Raw genomic sequence first — 4,983 nt, 5'->3', positions numbered from 1 at the left:
AGACCGGAAGAGGAAACCGCGGGCACGGGGAGCGCGGAGGATGCTGGGAGTGGTGGTTCTCCGCACCCACCGGCGTTTTCCGTTACCTTGCCCGATTCACTGAGGTGCCATGAGTAAGGTACAACGCTCGCCTACGGTGGGAAATCATGTGGGAAGGAGGGCACGGAGAGAGGGGGTAATAAAGTTATGGGTCATAATTAGATTGATACTGTTGATATTTTAAATAAAATCTCAAAGTATCCACAAATGTAAAATAGAGGAAACAGAGGGAGGATTTTAATCTTCTGAGCCTCAAAACACCCTGGGAAAGGCATAGCAGGTGAACATATTTGGGCAAGAAATTGGTACCATTTTTGTGATTTAGGCACAGTCCAATACATCCATGCCCCATGGGGGAAAGATACAACTTCTCTCTCTGTCAAGCAAGTGTTCACTGATTAAAATAAGGCACCTACGTTAACACACATGACAGGGAAATAGGGGCACCATCTTCCTTGAAATTTACATCACAGGTCTTTGTTTTCCAGGACCTTAAGGAAAAGATTCTCTGGATTATAGCTGACAAGATGCTTACTTAACTTCTAAAAAGATGGCATATATTTCTGGTGTGTGTCTGATAGCAGGCTTATCTAACTTAAGAAATGTGTATACATACAAAGATAGAGAGAAAGGATAATTAAATTATAGGCTTGCTCAAGAAAAATCCTCCAAAAAGGGGAAGGGGAAATGTCATTTCTTTTTGACAAGATGATTGCGGGATTTAAGATGTGACTTTTCTGGCCATATTGATTTTAAGATAGGACATTCCAAACAGAGGTTGAAGGAACTTTCAGGGATCAAAACTATAAAAGCCTAGGGACCAGGAAATGTGTCGGGTGACAGACAAGAGGGTTAGAGAATTGAAGAGAGCATAGTCAGCATAAAGGTATTCAACCTTACAGCTAAAAATAAGCCAGCAAGTGCTGCTTATTAAAAAAGCAAGTCTGGCCAGAATGTCATGAGAAGGTGCACCATTTCAGCAGTTGGTACCCCCCAAAACAGTCTTATAGTAGCGCTATCAGCATCATGATGTCATCTCAACCAGGCAGGGTTGTTGCTGTGGGGCCCCATCTTCTTCCTGGAAACTTCAAAGATCACTACAGGAAAAGGATCTGTAGGAAAATCTATTGTTCATCGTGGAAAACTTAAACGTCATTCATATAACCATATATTCAATGAAGAATAGGATATAAACAATATAGGCATGGGGAAAGTGAAATTTTTCCTAAAGTCTTCCTTCTGTCCCATACCAGATGACTCCTGATATGAGACAGAAACTCTGAATGTTCTTTTTAACAACACACTTGGATTTAGAGAAGTACAGCAGAGCCGTTCTCCAACTCCAAAAGCAGCCATGTGTGTGTGTGTGTGTGTGTGTGTGTGTGTGTGTGTGTCTGTCTGTCTGTGTGTGTATCCAGTACCTGGCCTCATAATCCATATTTATTTTTATAGATGATCCTTAGTGGATAGATAGTTATTTTTCCTTTTGTTCACATTCAAACATCCAGGGTTTCTTTAATTTTTGATGATGTGTATTTTTCTGTAAAGATAAGAGCAGAACCCTGCCTCAACCCTATAAGGTTTGCTTACCACCTGCATGGTTGTCACTGTTGTGGATGAGCTGTCATTTTTTTAAAAGAGGTTTCTCCTTTTTACAGCAAATCTTTATTAACTTTGATGGTATCCATAGTTTTTCTTTTCCTGTGGAAATAAGAGCAAAACCCCTTCCCCAACATAGCACATCTCCTGGTGTCAATTGTGAGGTCAACACATCCTTGAAATACATTTGTTGATTCAATTTAGAAGTTTTTTTTCCATTACCCAATGCCTCTCTGTTGTTGTTCCTTTGTCATTAGCATTAAAAAATCTAAGGTAAATAAAGCATTATGCAATCTATTTTGGGGGATATTTTCCATCCCTTTTTGTTTGTACAGCATATCCTTTATAGTACGATTTGACCTTTCTATAACTGCCTGACCTGTAGGATTATTTGGTATACCTGTAATGTGCTTTATATTGTAATAGGCAAAAAAGTTTTATTTTTTAGATACATATGCTGGACCATTTTCTGTCTTTATTTGTGCAGGAATGCCCATGCTGGCCATAACTTCTAATAAACTTCTAATAAATGTGTGATTACTGAATCAGCCTTTTCTGAGCTCAAGGCAGTTGCCCACTGAAAACCTGAATATGTGTCTATGGTGTGGTGTACATATTTTTAATTTACCAAATTCCATAAAGTGGGACACATCCATCTGCCAGATCTCATTCCTTGGAGTACCCTTTGGGTTACTCCGTGCAAGCAATGGTGTTTGATTATAGAAAGAGCAAGTAGTACATCTCTTTATAATCTCCTTAGCTTGTTATCATGTAATAGAAAACTCTTTTTTTAAACCTTTGATATCGACATGATTTTTTTATGAAATTCTGAGGTGACTGCAACATGCTTCCAATCAATAATTGATCAATTTCTGTATTATCTTGTGCTAGAGGACCTGGCAGACCTGTATGGGATTGGATGTGTGTTATGTATATAGGACAAAGACTATTTCTGATTATGTCTTGCACCTGGATGAATAATGAAGTTAATTCCATATCATCTGATATAAATTTAGCGGTTTTAATATGCAAGACAACTCTTTCTGCATATTATGAATCAGTAACTATATTGAGAGGTTCTTTAAAATCCCTTAGTTCCATAAGAATAGCATATAATTCTGCCATCTGGACAGAATTATAGGGACTTTGTTCCACCTTACTTAATTCTTCTGATTTGTAACCTGCCTTCCCTGATTTATTTGCATCAGTATAAAATGTATAGGCTCCAGTTATTGGTACATTATGTACAATTTGGGGAAGAATCAAAGAAGTTCTCTTTATAAGGTTAAGCCCCTCTCACTTTTGGGAAAATTGCTATTAATTTCTCCAAAAAAATTAGCACAAGCCCTTTGCCAGGGTTCATTGTCTTCCCATAACTTTTTTATTTCATCAGCAGTAAAAAGCACTATAATCTCTGCTGGGTCTATACCTGCTAATTGGCAAAGTCTTAATTTTCCTTTTATAATTAATTCAGAAAACTTTTCCACATAAGTTTTTAATTTTTTACTTGGTTTATGTGGTAAAAAGGTCTTTTTGGAAAATATTGTCCCTCTGCATTAAAATTCCTGTAGAAGAAATTCTGGACAGCAATATGACTAGAACACAATTAAGATTTGGATTCACCCTATGTACATGTGCCTCCTGTAATTTCTTCTCAACAATTGTCAATTCCTTTTCCGCTTTAATTCTGTCAGATACCCATAACAGCGCCATATTGTTGAAACGTAGATTGGCTCTAATGACCATATGTTTCCATAGAGGAGGAGGCTGGAGTATGTTGTAGTTGGCATGTTCCCAAAGGCAGGGCACTGTAGCAGTTTGGCCATAGATTGAGGAACTACCAGTGTGGGAGTTCAGTGCAATGATAGTGGGGCCTCAGAGGTGAAGAAATGCAGAGACTCTGGCTTTTGTGGTAGGACACTCTCGCAAGTGATCTAAAATTGGGGTACAGTTGATCTTACGAGACACTGATGCGCTACCTACTACACTAACAAGGCACCTAGGAAATTGTTCTTGACTTGAAGACTTGTTATGGTTTGGAGCCTAACTGTCTCACAAAGGGCATGTGATAAAAGACTTAGTTACCTGTCTCTGGCTTGGTTGGAAGATAGAGTCTTTAGAAAGTGGCACCAAAAGGAAGATATATGTCATTGAGGGCTTTCCCTGAAGGGCATATTGAGATCTCCAGCCTCCTCTCCTTACTCTCCCTTTGTTTCCAGCTGCAAGGAGGTGATGAAGTGATGTGCTCTCCTCCACATGCTCCCCACCATGTTGCTCTGCTTTGCCTTGGGCCAAGAAATAATGGAAGCAATGAGCCAAAGCAAAGCATTGCTCACTGTTTTTTGTTGCCGGTATTTTGATACATAAACAGAAATATAACAGAGAAAATTGCTGTGAAGAGTGTGTTCTTACCAAGACTAAACATGACAGGTGGTTCGGAGCATTTGCAATTCATTTAAGAGCATCGTGTGGAAAGATCTGGGAAAGCAGACTGCAGAAAGCCTAGAAGTAGGAGAGGTGAGGGACCAGTTCTAGTGAGGGCTCCGAAGACCAGAATGAGGCAGACAGCAAAGACGATGATGACCTGTCAGGCAGAAATGAAGGTTCCGCTAGAACCAGACCTAGAGCTCATGCATATTTCATTTTGGCAAAGAACTTGTTTACATTGTGTCCATTCTCTGAGACTTTGTGGGAGGCTGGATTTAACAGCAAAAAAAGAAGAGGAGGAGGAGGGGGGAGGAGGGGGGAGAAGGAGGAGGAGGAAGAGGAAGAGGAAGAAAAGGAGGAGGAGGAAGAAGAAGAGGAAGAAGAAGAAGAAGAAGAAGAAGAAGAAGAAGAAGAAGAAGAAGAAGAAGAAGAAGAAGAAGAAGAAGAAGAAGAAGAAGAAAGAAAGAAAGAAAGAAGGAAAAACCAAAAATTAGTTTAATTAGGTGGAGATGCCAGAATGTAAGCCACCTTCTGAGGGAAACAATAGACAGTGAGCAGAAGCAATCCAAGAGTGGTCATCTGGGCTACACCCAGCAAAGCATTTAGGGAAAGGGCTACCCAAGCCCTTTGTAGTTAATGCCCTGGATGCTGGATATACTACTGAAACATTTACTGTTTGGTATGCTGGGTTTAGTTTTGCTTCAGTCTAAACTTATGTGCCTGTGCACCAATTCCTGTCATTTGTAATGGGACTGTTTCCCCTGTGCCATTGTATCTTGTGTCACACACCTTATTTGTTTGTTTAAACAGAGGCTTGTGGATGATATTGCCTTCAGTGTTAAGGAAGACTTTGCACTTGGATTTTTCAGCAATACTTGAACAGGTAAGACTTTGGGAACTCTTGAAGACAAACTAAAT

The sequence above is a fragment of the Arvicola amphibius genome, chromosome 7 (genome assembly GCF_903992535.2).
Source record: "Arvicola amphibius chromosome 7, mArvAmp1.2, whole genome shotgun sequence".
In the NCBI taxonomy this organism is placed as follows: Eukaryota; Metazoa; Chordata; class Mammalia; order Rodentia; family Cricetidae; genus Arvicola; species Arvicola amphibius.
The sequence above is the reverse complement of the archived record's forward strand: the minus strand, read 5'-3'. Positions refer to the sequence as shown.